Below are 17,202 nucleotides of genomic sequence, written 5' to 3'. Positions count from 1 at the left end.
TGGAGTTCAAGTTATTTTTACTTCAAATAGTGTTAACATACTACACTGCTGTAATTTGATTATTTTAATAAACCATGTAACTTGGATGGATTAGATGCTGGCGTGACCACAGTGCACACGTCTGCTGTTGCTCACAGTGGTCCAAGGGATCGCTCAGAGAGTTTGTGCGTTTGTTCAGACACATGAAAAATTCGAGGAAGCATTGATGGCAGGACTTTTTTGGTCAGTCTTGTAGGAATGGGGTCTAAAAGACACGTTGATGGTTTGGAGGAAGTAATTATTGACGAAAAAGAGTCTAACTTAACATCAGTGGTACTAAGAGTAGCTGTAGATAATATTACATCTGTGGGATGGTTATTGGTAATTTTTTCTCTAATGATAAAAATTTTATTTGTGAAGAAGTTCATGAAGGCATTACTAGTTAACGTTAAAGGGATGGTTGGCTCAAAAGAACTCTAACTTTTTATCAGCCTGGCTACAGAGCTGAAGAGAAACCTGGGGTTGTTCTTATTGTCTTCAATCAGTGATGAATAGTAAGATGTTCTGGCTTTGCGGAGAGCTTTCTTATAAAGCAGCAAACTATTTCTCCAGGCTAAATGATGATCCTCTAAATTTGTGACACGCCATTTCCTCTCCAGCTTACGAGTCATCTGCTTTAGGCTACGTGTTTGAGAATTATACCACGGAGTCAGGTACTTCTGATTAGAGACCTTAGTTTTCACAGGAGCTACAGTATCCAGAGTCGTACGTAGTGAGGAGGTGAAATTATTAACAAGATAATCGACCTCTGTTGGGGTAGCGTTCAGATAGCTGCTCTGCTCTGTGTTGGTACAGGGCATTGGGGATGATAACAGTGGGTGGATTATATTCTTAAACTTAGTTACAGCGCTTTCAGAAAGACATCTACTTTGATAAAGTCTACTCTCCACTGCTGTGTAATCAATTATTGTAAAAGTAAATGTTATCAGGAAATGATCAGACAGGAGAGGGTTTTCAGGAAACACTGTTAAATGTTCAGTTTCTATGCCATATGTTAAAAACAAGATCTAGAGTGTGATTAAAGTGGTGGGTGGGTTCTTTTACATTTTGAGAGAAGCCAATTGAGTCTAATAACAGATTAAATGCCACGTTGAGGCTGTCATTTTTAGCATCTACATGGATGTTAAAACCACCCACAATAATTATTCCCATACGGTAAAAAAATATATTTTGAAATGTATTTTAAAATATACTGTACCAAAAATGGCCAAAAAATACATGCGCTAAAATACATTTTTAAATATATTTATATATTTTGAAATGTATTTCCGCTATATTTAAATATGTATTAGAATATATTGTAACCCACTGCTTGTTTCAGCAGAGTTAGCATGAAGGAAGGAAATGTGATGATTGGAACTCAGGTGGCCAAGTAAGAAACACAAACAGTCCAGCACATGGGGAAAGCTTTTATCCTCAGTGATGTGCATGCCTGATGTTTACTGAAACTGAACGCGGCCTTCATCTGCTGCTAATGACCAAAGACTTTGTGTCATTCCTCACTGACTCAAGAGTAAAAACAGATGCTGAGACATACTTGGCCGACTGTTCAGCCGTACAATCTGTTCCAGTGGAAATGTTTTTTGTTGACAAACATGCACAATAAATTACTTTCTATTCAGCCTCAAAGGGAATCTGTTTCAAACCCACATGTCACACATTTCCTTTAATTTGTAGGAACAGTTTGTAGCACTGAGAACAGATCTTCCTCGGCAGTCAGTTTCCCACACAAAGCGACGTCACACAGAGGAAAGGCTAACATATGTGTTAAAATGAATTAACATTGCAGAAATACACATACACATACCAATTGTACAGGTGCTCAGTCTGGTATTTGAGTACCTTATGCCTAATAGAGCAGTAGACTTATGATCTTTAACTGTATTCTACAGTTTAAGCTTTTCAATGTGGTTATTATGTTGCTGTTGTTTTCCTTTAGAGTGATCCAGAGTAAAAATCCAGCATTTCCTGTGGGAAGTCATGTTGTGAGTACCAGTGGGTGGAGAACCCACACACTCAGTGATGGGACCGGCCTCACTCCCATCCTGTCTGAGTGGCCTAAAGTTGTGTCCCTGTCTCTGGGTGCAATGGGGATGCCCGGGTAAGAAAGATTTAAGTAACCTCCATGGATCATGGTCACTTTCTATTGGACATTAAATCATGGCAGGATGTTCTGATTCTTCCAGCAGTTATTAGGTTACAAACTGCAACCGAATAAAAGAATTAAAAATCAAAAAATAAGTAGACAGCAAGTGGACGAACCCCAGTTGTTTTGTCCTGCTGATGAGCTGAAGCAGAGTTTCTAAGCAGTCATTTTTGTGGTTGTAAGTAATATGGCAATCAAAGAGGCAACAGCTGGATTTACTGTTTCTGTCTCTCTGCAGACTGACAGCTGTTTATGGGATAGAAGTAGTGTTGGGACTCCAGAAGGGTGAGACCCTGCTGGTGAACGCTGCAGCTGGAGCAGTGGGCTCCGTGGTGGGACAGATCGCCAAGATCAAGGGCTGTAAGGTGGTGGGCTCGGCAGGCTCTGATGCCAAAGTGGCTTACCTCAAAGAGCTGCGATTTAATGAGGCCTTCAACTACAAAACTGTGGGTTCCCTGGAGGAGGCTCTGAGGAAGGCTTCACCTGAAGGATACGATTGCTTCTTTGAAAACGTGAGCTTTCTTTATACATGTATTTCTTTTGCATATTCAAAATATATTTATAATATATTTTTAAATGTATTTTAACGCATATATTTTTTGGGCATTTTTTAAATATATTTCAAAATATATATAAAATATATTTCAGATGAAACCATGGTGTCCTTTGATGTAGTCTCTCTCTTCACTTGCATACCCACCACGGAGGCCATGGAGACTGTCAGAAAACGATTACAAGAAGACAGGTAAGTGACGGAAGTGATGTTGTAGGTGACGTCAGACGCCGGAGATTTTGGCGGAGAAAAAGCAAATGGTAGCATAGAGTTTAACAAAGGTTTTCCAAGCTTCAGTATTTCCAAATATTTTCCAAATATACTAATCAATTGTCATATAACTAACAACATCTGTTTTATCATCTCTAACACCCTGGAGGACAACGGGGAGAGTTTAGACGCTCTCCAAGATTACATCGACCGCTGTTTTCAAGATTTAGTAATGCATAAGGCCCAGAGTGCATCTTCCCCGGCCAAAATCGAGACGCCGTCATCGAAGAGAAGTCGCCAGGCAGACTCCCCCGGTACAACATCGCCTGCCGGCAAAGACATCGCAGAAATCCTGGAGTCCATCGACAAGCGATTGTCCAGTTTCGATGCGAGGCTGTCCCTGGTGGAGATTTTACACCGGGAATTTAAATCTCTGAGAGAATCCCTGGAATTCAGCCAGCGGCAGGTGGAAACGCTTGCCGCTGAAAATGCCACGCTACGGGAGTCGGTTAAATCTCTCACCGATAACGTGACCCAGCTAAACATTGAAAATAAAAAAATAAAAGAGTCCGTTATCGATTTACAAGCCCGTAGCATGAGAGATAATCTTGTGTTTTCTGGTATTCCAGAAACTGCCGGAGAGGACGCAGAGGCAACGGTGAAAAGCTTCATTAAAATCCACCTGAAGCTGCCGGAGGACACCGTAAAGAACATCGACTTCGATAGAGTACATCGCTTGGGGGGCGCGCGGTCGCGGACCGGGAGACCACGGCCTATTGTGGCCAAATTCAGCCAATTCAAACAGAAGGAACAGGTGAAGAGTCGCGGCAGAGAGCTGAAAGGAACGGACTTCAGCGTGAACGACCAGTTCCCCAAAGAGATCCTGGAACGACGCAAGGTCCTGTTCCCAGTTCGACGTAGCTTTATCCAGAAAGGCTCCCGTGCTGTCATCGCTGTGGACCGGCTCTACGTGGACGGACAGCTGTACCGCGACCCCGGCACCACACCGTGGTTATACTGACTGCACTCCAGATAAGAACCCGCTACACTCTTTTCTTATTCATTCACACTTTCTCCTTTAAAATGTGTTTAACCTAGTAATATCAGTAGGATGTCATAGCAGATATAATACCGTCACCCTCCGTCATTGCTTTAATTGGAATGTTTCCGTTTCGTTTCCTTTTTTTTGTTGTCGCTCACAGTTCATGTGGTTTCTTTCTTTCTCTTGTCTTTCACTGCTGTGATCACCTACTTCCCCACTCACCTACAAACAACACCCTCTATTTCTCCATATTTTCACAACACGATCACGCAAACACATCAGCTCAACGGCAGCACATTCACAACAGCCTCACAGCACGCACAGACTTGCAGGACACATAAGCAAGCCACGCTTGTTCATATTAGTGAATATTCACACACATAGTCAGACTTATGGAGTCTCTCACCACACTTCTTTTTCTCTTTCTATTTACAAACAAGGGATGTTTCCATATTCTCTCCACCTGTCTAAACGAAACACCCAGCATACATCATTAAACATACACGCACAATTAAGGGCATGCTGAGGTTTGTCACATGGAATGTAAATGGAGCTGGCACCAGAGGAAAGAGGTTAAAAATATTTAACCAGCTTAAAAAACTACAGGCAGATGTTGTTTTATTACAAGAAACTCACAAACCTGTCACAGGTTTAAACGAACTTAAAACACCTGAGTTTCCTAACGTGTTTGCAGCCGGTTATAATTCTAGACAACGGGGAGTAGCAATTTTAATACATAAAAATGTTAATTTTACAGTACTCGATACAGTTATAGATCCAGAGGGTAGATTTCTAATTATTAAACTATCAATATTGAACCAAAAACTATGTATTGTTAGTATATATGGTCCAAATGTTGATGAACCCTCATTCTTCCACGGTTTTTTTAGTGCACTCTCTGAACACCTTGATTGCACACTCATTCTTGGCGGTGACCTCAACCTTGGACTAAATGAAGAAATGGATAGGCTCAACACAACAGGAACTCAGCGTAATTGGCAGTCCACAAATATAATCAAACAGTATATGAACGACTTTGGTCTTTGCGATGCATGGCGCTCTCTTCACCCCACCAGTAAGGAATATACTTTTTTCTCGCATGTTCATCACTCTTACTCTCGTCTGGATTATTTTTTGGTCAGCAGCTCACTGCTGTGTGACATTTCAGACACTGAGATTCATCCTATAGCTGTCAGCGATCATGCTCCTGTATCTTTAACACTAATGCACAAGAATAATACTACGCCAAGTAAAAACTGGAGATTTAATATATCACTACTTAAAGATGAAGACTTTATTAAATACTTTAAAAAGGAATGGACTTCATATTTAGACTTTAATGACACTCCCGGAATATCTGCTTCTGTTCTATGGGAAGCAGGGAAAGCTGTGATGAGAGGTAAAATAATTTCTTTCTCATCACACAAAAAGAAAGAAGAAAACAAAAATATTCAGGAATTAGAAAAAAACATCAAATCACTAGAAGAAGCCTACGCGTGCGACCAAGATCAGGAAACATTGAACAAAATATGCAAAACAAAACTAGAATTAAATGAAATTATTAATAAAAAAACACAATTCCTTATACAAAGACTTCGCTTGCAGAATTTTGAACACAGTAACAAATCAGGTCGATTTCTAGCTAACCAGCTAAAAATAAATAAAGAAAAAACAACTATATGTGCTGCTAAAGATTTATCGGGGAACACAATATATGATCCTGGAAGAATAAACAACATTTTTAGGGATTTCTATGAAACTTTATACTCACCACAAATAAACCCATCTAAAAATGAAATTGATCTGTTTCTTGACAACGTAACTCTTCCAAAATTACTAGACAGTCAAGCAATGGAATTGGATTCGCCACTGACGCCAAGTGAACTCCAGGAAGCCCTGATAAGTATGCCCAATAATAAGGCTCCAGGTCCAGACGGCTTCCCTGCAGAATTCTACAAAGAATTCTGGACAATTTTGGCACCAGTATTCCACAGCATGTTGCAGGAAATCGAGGAAAAGGGCAGACTACCACCAAATATGAATTCTGCCAACATTAGTCTCCTGCTAAAACCAGGCAAAGACCCTTTATTTCCCTCAAGCTATCGTCCAATTTCTCTTTTAAATGTAGACCTTAAAATAATCTGCAAAGCTCTCTCAAAGAGATTAGAGAAAATGACCCCCCTCTTAATTCATCCTGACCAAACTGGTTTCATAAAAGGTCGGCACTCCTCAACAAACACTCGTAGATTACTTAATTTAATAGACTACTCATACGATAAAAACATCGAAGCCATAATATTATCTCTAGATGCAGAAAAAGCATTTGACAGAGTTAATTGGAAATTTTTATTCGCAACTTTACACAAATTTGGTTTTGGAAACTCTTTCATAAACTGGATAAGAATATTATACAATTCCCCAACGGCTCGTATCAGAACAAATGACCAGACATCCTCCAGCTTCTGTCTCCTGAGGGGCACCAGACAGGGATGCCCACTCTCCCCCTCACTTTTTGCAATTTTTATCGAACCTCTAGCAGCAGCATTTAGACAGGCTACAACAATTAAGGGCATAAAATGTAAGAACATAGAACATAAAATCAGTCTCTATGCGGATGATGTGTTGCTTTTTCTGCAAAACACACAAACCAACCTCTCTGAGGTAATTACTTTAATAAACTGGTTTTCAAGAGTTTCAGATTATTCAATTAACTGGCCAAAATCTACAGTTCTCCCCATTAACTGCTCCTTCCATAATTCTTCCTCTGCCCCACTGCAATCCGGAAATATTAAATATTTAGGTATTAATGTCTCTCCTAAGCTTTCAGACTTAACTAAACTAAACCACATCCCACTTCTAAAGAAAGTAGAAGGCGATCTGACTAGATGGAAATCTTTACCCATATCACTCATGGGAAGGGTCGCCACTATAAAAATGATGATCTTGCCAAAAATAAATTACTTATTTTTGATGATCCCTAACAAACCATCACAAGATTGGTTCAGATCTCTGGATTCATATATTTCCAAATTCCTTTGGAAAGATAAACCCCCGCGTATTAGCTTAAAAACGCTACAAAGAACCAAGGATAGAGGAGGATTAGATCTGCCTAATTTTCACCAATACTTCTTAGCCAACAGGCTTCAGTTCATCTCAGAATGGTTAAAACATACCTTCTTAGTTGAGCCCTGGCTAGATGTTGAACAGGCACTATGCAAGGATCTAGAGATTTCAGACCTACCATTTATTAGCTCAAACATCAAAAGACATGAATGCTTTAAAAGTATCAACATCAGCTTTTCTCTAACAGCATGGTGGGAGTTTCTAAAAATAACGGAGTCTTCATTAATCCCATGCAAACGTACACCTATCTGGAATAACCCTGACATATTACAAAACAATAATATGATTAATTTCCCAGAATGGAGTTGTAAAGGAATTAAATACTTAGAACATATATTAGAGGGAACAGAATTTATTCCATTTGACAGACTAGTTGAACAATATGGGATCAACAAGACAAGGTTTTTAGAATATCAACAAATTAAATCCATAGTAAAAAAGAAATTTAACCTCAGTCAAGTGGAATTACAAACACCACTAAGTGCGGCACATTTTCTTACTCTTAAATCCCCCAAATTATTATCTAAAATATACAGAACACTTTCTAAATTAGATGAATCAATATCCCTTCCTACTGCAAAGTGGGAAGCAGATTTATCAGTCAACCTAGACCAAAACTTCTGGTCTCAGATTTGCTTAAAAACTTTTAAATTAATTAAAAATCCCAGTCTGCAATTAATACAATACAAAATACTTCATAGAGTGCACTATACAGGTCATTGGATGTTCAAGATGGGCTTTACATCTTCCAACAACTGCTCACACTGTCAAGGCAATACACCAGACAATTACATCCACGCTCTTTGGTTCTGTCCACCAGTGCAAAAGTTTTGGCGCGAGATATGTGAAGACTTATCAAAATGTCTGAAATGTAACATTCCAACTTCCCCCTTAGTGTGTTTGTTGGGCAGCTTAGATAATGTCACTTCAGAAAAGAATATAGCCCATATGATCTTCACTGCCCTATGCATAGCCAAGAAAACAGTCCTCATGAACTGGAAAAATAAAAATAATCTTAATTCTAACCAATATAGAAATTATCTATTAGATTACATTAGTCTTGACACAGCCTCTGCCACCACATCAGATCAATTGCTCTGGGCCCCTTTTATCAGCTCCATCACCTAGTGGGGGTGGGGGGTCATAGTTTGGTCCCGCCTTCACTGTTGTGATTGGTGAGGGGGTAGGGACAGGCTTAGGGCGTCGGGGGGTTCCCCGGAGGCATCTTCCTTGGGGGGCTCAACCCGGGGTAGCGGTCACGTCCGGTTGAGGGCTCTGTTGGCTCTCAGGTGACTGTTTCCTCGCGGCTGCGTGCAGCGGGGCTAGGGGAGGGTCTGTGCTGACGGACGTGGGTTACTGACCTGGCAACCTGGCTGCCCCTGGGTGGGTCCGGGATGGGCGTGAGGTTCTGGGGGTGCTCCGTCTCTGGGCGGGGGCCCGGGCCGGGCCTCGGGGGCTCGGGTCCTGGTTGGTGTGTTGCCGGGGTTGTGGGCGGGTGGGTGCATGGGGGCCCGGCCCTGGAGCAGGGTGCCGCCGGTGCATCGAGCCGCCTGGGGGGCTCTTCAACTGGTGGGGGGGATGGTCACATCTGGCAGGAGCTTTCTTCTCTCAGGAACTCTCTGCAGGAGGGGGAGATACAGGAGAGGTGGAGGAAGATCTCAGCCTGGGCGTTTACCGTCTTATGTAGTCTGGAAGATGTGTGGTTGGTGGGGTGGGTGCAGTTTTCTCTGTGGTGGGGTTGGGTGGACTGTCCAGGGCTCTGTGGAGCCGGGGGGCGCTACTGCACTGGGCCCCGGTCTGATGGGCCTGGGCCCCCCTTCCCTGGCGGGTCGCGGAGGGTGGGAGTGCCTACTGGGGTCAGCGGGGGAGCTGGCCCCAGGGAGGGGTTACCTGCCCCTCCCTTCCTTCCCTCCCCATCTCCAGCTGCCTCCCTCTTCCCGCTCCTCCACAACCACCCACACATGCAGGGCCTTGGAGTGGGGGTATGTCACCAGGGTGCAGAGGAGGCTACCCCCCCCCCCTGTCCCCTTCTGGCTGCCTCTGCCTCAATTTTATCCCACAACTTAGACATTCACATTATTCACACTCTCATTACACATACATATAGGATCTTGGGGGTGGGCACAATCACGGAGTCCAAATCACCATCAGGGTGTATACCTCACCCCTGACGTCGTTGCCCACCTCTCAATTTTAAATACACTTAGTCATTGAGGGCTAGCAGGAGGGACCATGCGCTTACCTGCTGCTCCTTGGCAGGTAGCTCCATGCCCTCCTGGGTTTTAATTGCACCTTAGAACACATATGCATCAACACTACAATGAGCGGGTGGAGGGAGGTTTGGAGTCTTCTCCCACCCCCATTCTCTGCGGCCTGCTGGAGCGGGGGGGCTAGTAGGAGGAGTTGGCCGTCCGACTGCGGTCTGGGGTGTGGGGCCTCCCTGCTGCTGCGGAGTCGGGGTGGTCTGCCTCTCCCCACCGCAGGGAAAAGGGTAACACCACCTGGGTCTGGGTGCAATTCCCCCCTCCAGGGGCAAGGGTACCTAGACCCGGTTTGTAGAGTACGCTTGGGGAGTGTGATTGTGTGTACAGCGTCTCTTTATGTCTGTCTCCACGTTGGTTGAGTGTGGAGTGAGTGCATATGAGAGCATGAGGGTGGGAATGGATGTTTGTGTCTGTGTGTGCCTGTATGTCTGTGTCTATATGTCAGGTTGGGTATCAGACGCCACCTCTCTGGGGACACCTCAGGCCCTCCAAGGTTTGGAGGCCTATCTCCACCCACCACCACTTCCCCTGCCGGTGGCGGACTCCCTCAGGTGTCGGTGTGTTGGTGGTTCTTTGTGTCTGGGGGTGGGCGTCCGGGTACACACCGGCTCACTCCTTGGCGGCCGCTTGTCGGGGCCTGGGGCCTGGGGCTCGCTCGGGCCCCTTTGGAGGTGGGGTGCCCCCGGCCTCTCGGCCTAGGGCTCGGTCACTCAGGCGCAGCTGGGGGCCGGCGGAGCTCACGGGCGCGTCACTGCAACCCCCCCTGGCTTCTGCTCCGCGGCTGCTGAGTGAGCCCTCATCTGGGACTCTCCTCAGCTCTTACTGGAACAGTGGCGCGGCTGCCCCTCTGTTGGTCTTCCATGGTCTCTTGTGTTCTGGGGTCCTCTGGATGTCTGGAGTTTTGATCTCCTCCATACCCGCTTCACACCCTGGAGGACGGGGCTGTGGCCCCCCCACACTCCCTAGCAGATCATTACATGGAGAAACCTTTGGAATGCAAGCATGCTGATCCACACAGGTATGCACACATGGGTATTCACAGACGCGGACTAAAGCTTTCTTGGCTGCTGCCTCAAAGCACACTGTGCGCTGTCTATCTTGCGTGCTGCACAATATCGTTTATTACTTAGTAAATACTGATATCTATGACTAGCTAGTTTATTGTGATGGTGCTTTGTTTTCTCTATTATTATGTTGCTCTTTGTTGTTTGCTGTCTCCTCTGTTTGTTTGTTTGTTTGTTTTTTCTCCATACAGGTGACCCAGGAGTTTTTTTTTTTTTTTTTGTCTCTCTTCCCCCCCCTTCTCACCGTCTCTTCTCCCCTTGGGTTTTCTTTCTTTCTCTCCCCCTCTCTCTCTCATTCATTCCCCCTGTCCTATTTATTAAAAAAAAAAAAAAAAAAAAAAAAAAAATGACAAAGGATGAACTGAAGCTCTGCCATCACGTAATGTCGCATACTGCTGTTTCTGATGTCATTTAAAGAAAAAAAAAAAAAAAAAAAAAAAAAAAAGAAGACAGCTCCTTGGAGGACAGGACCAACTTCACACCCGATCAGATTTGCACCCTGTTAGACCTCTGCCTCACCACTACATATTTCAAATACAACGAAGGCTTCTACAGACAAAAACATGGCTGTGCCATGGGCTCCCCCGTGTCATCTATTGTAGCCAACCTTTACATGGAGGAAGTGGAAAGAAAGGCTCTTGGCTCTTTCAAAGGAAGAGTACCCAGCCACTGGTACAGATATGTGGACGACACCTGGGTCAAAATCAAGACACAAGAAGTGGAATCCTTCACTGCGCACATTAACGCTGTGGATAAAAACATCAAGTTCACCAGGGAAGACACATAGGATAACTGTTTGCCTTTCCTGGACTGCGCTGTGCACATTGAAGAGAATGGCAACCTCAACATCGAAGTTTACTGGAAGCCCACAAACACGGACCAGTACTTCCTCTTTGACTCCCATCACCCTCTGGAACACAAACTTGGAGTAATTAGGACCCTACACCACCGAGCAGAACATGTTCCCTCTAAGCGTGAGGGAAAAAAGAAGGAACACACATGTAAAGGAAGCACTCAAAACATGCGGTTATCCTAATTGGGCGTTACTAAAGTCAGCAAAGAGGCACAGAACAGAAGACCAGACACCAGCGAGGGAGGATAAGAAGGACAGACGCAACAACATTGTCATCCCCTATGTAGCCGGTGTATCAGAAAAACTCAGGAGAGTTTTCTTCAAGCATGACATCCCGGTGCATTTCAGACCCAGCAACACGCTCAGACAGAAACTGGTTCACCCGAAAGACAAAATGCCAAAAAACACAGACTTAACAATGTGGTGTATGCTGTAGCGCGCGGGGACACTAAAGCGGTCGCGCCAGAATGTCACGCTAAAAAGAAAGATTCTTTAAAATACAAGGGGGAGCAAGCGAGTCAGATACCACGGGCACAGAGAGGAAGCAGGTCTGATCAGAAACAGTTTATTACTAGGCCAGGGAGCACAAATAAAAACACTCTTAAAATGTATGTAATAAAATGTTTGCTCTCTACTAAAAACAATTCTAAAACCCATAAAACTACCATTTTCTACATTCACTACCCCCCCCCCTGCTATAATTATGCCACATGTTCATTATGGGTCCATCAGCAGGCCAGGAATTCCTTCTTTAGAGCAGAGTCCACGCCAGCCTCGTCTTCGGCAGACAAGAAAGAGCCACCCATCTTCTTGTCCTTCCGCTGGCCCATCACTTCCCATCCCGGCTTGCGTTCTGCACCCGAATCCATCATGCGACCACCGCCACAGCTCACCTTGCGTCGGTGTCCTGTAAAATAACAAATAGGGGCCAGAACAATGGTCCCAGAAGCGGCCCTGGCTCATGGCCATGGCGACCCTCTCCCAATCCAGCTGCACCCAGTAAACAACAGTAGAGACCCTACTCACAAATGCAGGGCAGAGGTAAACCTCTGCCCTGCTGCCAATCACTAGTGATGTGACGTTCTGTATCGAGGCTTCGGAGCGTGTGTCGAGTAATGGAGGGGGCGTTTCCGCGATGCGCGTATCGAGGCTTGCTTCATTTATGGGAGGAGCTGAAAATGATGACGTCCGAAGCCTCGCTGTACCACGTGACTGGTTCAGGAAGTGGTTCGAACTTTGCCGCGAGATATGACAGAGATATAAACCCCTCAGACTTCATTCAAAATGTGGGTGTTTGATGGAGAGTTGCGGTTAGTGAGAGTTTGGAGACAGTTTGGAGGTTTATGAGAGTGAGGAGAGAAAGTCAGGAGAGAATGGAGGCAGCTAAGAAGAGGAGGATGTCCTCCCCTGTGTGGGAACATTTTGATTTTATTCCTCCCAACAAGGTGTGTAAATTTCTACAGAAGATGTATTTTCATAATACTGATGGTGCAATACAATTTATGTTAAGCGGCTTTACTTTTGTACAAGGTGAAGTGTTTGCTATGTGCCAGGGAGCTGGGATATAACAACAACACCTCATCCATGCTTAGGCACTACAGAGCTTTGCATGAGAATAAGGGGAACAGCGATTGTGGAGCAAGACCAGGTGAGCCATCAAATGCAATGATAATAAGATAAGATAAGATAAGATAGAACTTTATTAATCCCTCGGGTGGGTTCCTCTGGGAAATTCGACTTCCAAAAAGCACAGCAACGACCGAAGTTACAGTTACAGAATTGTTATATATATATATATATATATATATATATATATATATATATATACACACACACACACACACACACACATACAGAGACAAATATAAATAAAATATACAAAGGGGATAAATAGAATAAATAGGAATAAAAAATAAAAATACAAGTGAATTGCACATTTCAAGTATTAAGTCTATTGCACTGTTGACTATTTACAAAAAGTATTGCACAAGGTATTGTACAGTGAGGTGAAGAGGCACTACAGCTTAGTTGTTCCCCCCTCCTTTGTCCTCCTGTCTCCCCTCCCTCTCCCCTCCAGAGAGGAGTTAAACAGTTTGATGGCGTGTGGGACAAAGGAATTTTTAAGTCTGTTAGTTCTTGTCTTGGGGAGAAGCAACCTGTCACTGAACAGACTCTTCTGATTGTTTATGGCCGTGTGCAGAGGATGCCCAGCATTGTTCATAATGTCCATCAGTTTCTTTAGTGTCCTTTTCTCTGCCACTGTCACCAGAGTGTCCAGCTTCATGCCGACCACAGAGCTAGCCCTCCTGATCAGTTTCTCCAGCCTGGATGAGTCCCTCTTTGCTGTGCTGCTCCCCCAGCACACCACAGCATAGAAAAGTACTCCAGCAACCACTGACTGGTAAAACATCCTCAGGAGCTTCCTGCAGATGTTAAAAGACCTCAGCCTCCTGAGGAAGTACAGTCGGCTTTGGGCTTTTTTATACAGGTGCTCTGTGTTGCATGACCAGTCCAGTTTATTGTCCACCCACAGCCCGAGGTACTTGTACGTGTTGACCACCTCCACCTCCTCCCCCTCTATCTGAACCGGCAGTGGACCTTCTCTGGACCTCCCGAAGTCCACAACCAGTTCCTTAGTCTTTGAGGTGTTGAGTTGCAGGTGGTTTGTGTGACTCCATGCGACAAAGTTCCTCACCAGACTTCTGTACTCCTCTTCCTGATCATCCCAGATACACCCCATGATGGCCGTGTCATCTGCAAACTTCTGAATGTGGCATAATTCAGAGTTGTAGCAGAAGTCAGAGGTGTACAGGGTGAAGAGAAGAAGGGACAGCACAGTTCCCTGTGGTGCTCCTGTGCTGCTGACCACTGTGTCAGACGTGATGTCCTTCAGCCTGACGTACTGTGGTCTGTCGGTGAGGTAGTCGGAGATCCAAGCCACCAGGCAGGGGTCCACCTCCATCCTGTTCAGTTCTTCCTGAAGCATACAGGGCCGGATGGTATTAAAGGCACTGGAAAAGTCAAGAAACAGGATCCTGACCGTGCCTTTTCCCCCATCCAGGTGTGAGTGGGCTCTGTGTAGGAGGTACAGGATGGCATCCTCCACTCCGACACCCGCCTTGTATGCAAACTGTAGTGGGTCCTGGGCATGTTGTACCTGTGGTCGGAGGAAGTTGAGGAAGAGCCGCTCTAGAGTCTTCATAAGATGTGACGTCAGTGCCACCAGTCGGAAGTCATTCAGCTCATTGGGCCGGTTCCTTTTAGGGACCGGGACGATGCAGGATGTCTTCCATAGGGCGGGCACTCTCCCCAGTCGCAGACTGAGGTTGAAGACTCGTTGTAGCGGCTCCCCAAGTTCAGCAGCACACGCCTTTAGCATCCTAGGACACACCTTGTCTGGGCCTGCTGCCTTTCATGCTGTAATGTTACTAAATGATATAACAATATTATACAGCTGTTATAAGTTACGTGTGTGATATTTATATCTGTGCTTTGTCTTTATTGTCTTTCCTCAGGAGAACAATCTCAAATAGATGAAGACCTGGTTACCATGGTGATTGAGGACTCACAGCCATTTAGCATTGTGGAGGACAAAGGAGTTAAAAGATTTGTTAAATCATTAAATCCCAGCTATGTTCTCCCCACTAAAGGTTATAAAAGCAGTGAAAATTTAGTTTTTACTGAATAAAATATGGGCAGGACTGAGGCCTCAGTGTGTAGCTGTCCATACCTCAACGTTACAAAAGCACAACTACTGTCCACACCCCAACCACACCTCACCTCACAGTAAATGATCATTTCCATTTCAAGCATTTCCAAATAATCATTTCCCATACTGCCAGTATAAATATACACAGTATACTGCCATCACTACAATATACATGTTTTACACACTCCTTTTGTTGTTGACATTTACAGGCTGTGTGCAAAAGGCCACAGTCTTCAAATTCATGCCAACTAATATTTTTACGTCCAGTAGGTGTCCTGCTAGAGCAAATGAAGCTTCAAGAAGCTTTGCGCTGGGGTGAACCAATTGGATGAAAAGCTTCAGTGCTTCATGAAGCTTCATCTGCCCATCACTACCAATCACACGCGTTGTCTCTTACTGTTGCCGTTCCATGAGGTCAGGACTGGGTCGCCTCATCACACTGGCCATCTCGCATTAACCTTCCAGTCTGGGGCCTCTCTCTTCAGTGCCCAGCTAGCCTGTTTTTAAAAGGTCTTTACACAGCTGATAGGCCACCTCTGGACACACCCCTGCCTCAGCAGGTGGTCCCTATCAGCTAATTTGTCCCATGTGCAGCCAGTCCACAGTGGATAAAAACCATGTCACATAGAACACTAAAAACCATGCAATAGAAACAGAATAAAACCATGCAAATAAAACAACACTCATAAATAAACACTAAAAATCAGAATAAAAACAATATACAAGATAAATACAAATTTCCACTGTGTGACATATGCTGTACAGTGCGGTGAGGAATGCCCAGACCTCTACATTGGAGAGACCAAACAGCCACTTCACAAGCGCATGGCACAACATAGAAGAGCCACCTCCACAGGACAAGACTCAGCAGTCCATCTGCATCTTAAGGATAAAGGACACTCTTTTGAGGATGCCAATGTTCACATTTTGGACAGAGAGGACAGATGGTTTGAAAGAGGAGTGAAAGAAGCCATCTATGTCCACTGTGAGCGACCATCTTTGAACAGAGGCGGGGGTTTACGACACCAACTCTCTGCCATCTATAATCCAGTTTTGAGATCCCTTCCCAGACGCCTTAACGCCCACTCACATCCTGGGCCATCTGACCTCAGGAATTCGCATGATAAGGTGGGGCCAGGTTTCACAGATATCAGATCCCGAAAATATGGATATGAATTGTGAAAACATCGTTCAAGTATGGGATTAAATAATACGCTGGAAAAAATAAGATAAGTGTAAATGCTAGTTGATGTAATATGTGGTATAAAAAATATGGTAATTAAAATCATTTCAATATTCAAAATAAAATATCTATCTGTATCATAAAAACAAAATCTACACCAACAAATGTGACATGACTAAGGGGGAAAAACAAGACCAAAAAAAAACACATGTAAAAAATCGTGTTAATATGTGGACATCCTCGTTTCTGAGGTGCTGGAAGAACGAGTTGGAGACCAGTAGCTGCATGCCAGTTGTTGGCGTGGGGGACTTCAGTGGTATTTATCAGTTTCTCATTTATGAGCTTTGCAAAGTATTCCTTACATCTTCTCAACAAGCTCTCTTCCCTCTTAGTAATCATCTCTATCCTCAATCACTTCAACCTCCTCAGATAATTAATAATTTGTGACCTCAAATTACAAACCAGAGTAAGTGACTGGTTAGATTACAAAAGATTCCAATGTAATCATTGAGCGAGATTTGTGTTTTGGCTCATCTGAAGAAATCAACAATGCTGGACTGATCTCTGCATGACTTTTGAAACCACGTTTATCAGGTTAATTCTGTGTGGTGTGGATGGCCATGGTTATAAAACTCTTTGAATAGATCTTTATCAGAAGAGAAAGAATATTCTTAAAGTACTTAAAAACATTGATATTAATGTTCCCAAACATGTTAGTCTGTAGTTTTGGCCACTGCCATCATGAGGTCAAACTACATAACTACATTTAGAAACAGGCTGATGACTGACTGGAATAGCAACTTTTATGTATGTCCACTAGATGGAGCTGTTTGAGTTTAATTACCACACAGTTCCAAGCAGATCATCAGTGATGCTTTCACTGTTTATTCCAGAGTACAATGTTATTAATTAGTTATTATTTTTATTGTATTTATTGTTGAGTCACATGGATAGTGATAACTGGTAATTTAGACACTAATATTTTTTTTTCCTTTAAGTGAAGTTTTATTAATTAT

General features: G+C 44.0%; 1 pseudogene; it reads left to right on the top strand.

Annotated features, from left to right (window-relative positions):
• Nucleotides 1-1,370: 1,370 nt before the first annotated feature.
• Nucleotides 1,371-16,185, top strand: LOC112431139 (uncharacterized; annotated as a pseudogene).
• The last annotated feature ends 1,017 nt before the right edge of the window (nt 16,186-17,202 follow it).

The sequence above is a fragment of the Maylandia zebra genome, unplaced genomic scaffold, assembly GCF_041146795.1.
Source record: "Maylandia zebra isolate NMK-2024a unplaced genomic scaffold, Mzebra_GT3a scaffold02, whole genome shotgun sequence".
In the NCBI taxonomy this organism is placed as follows: Eukaryota; Metazoa; Chordata; class Actinopteri; order Cichliformes; family Cichlidae; genus Maylandia; species Maylandia zebra.
The sequence above is the reverse complement of the archived record's forward strand: the minus strand, read 5'-3'. Positions and strand labels throughout refer to the sequence as shown.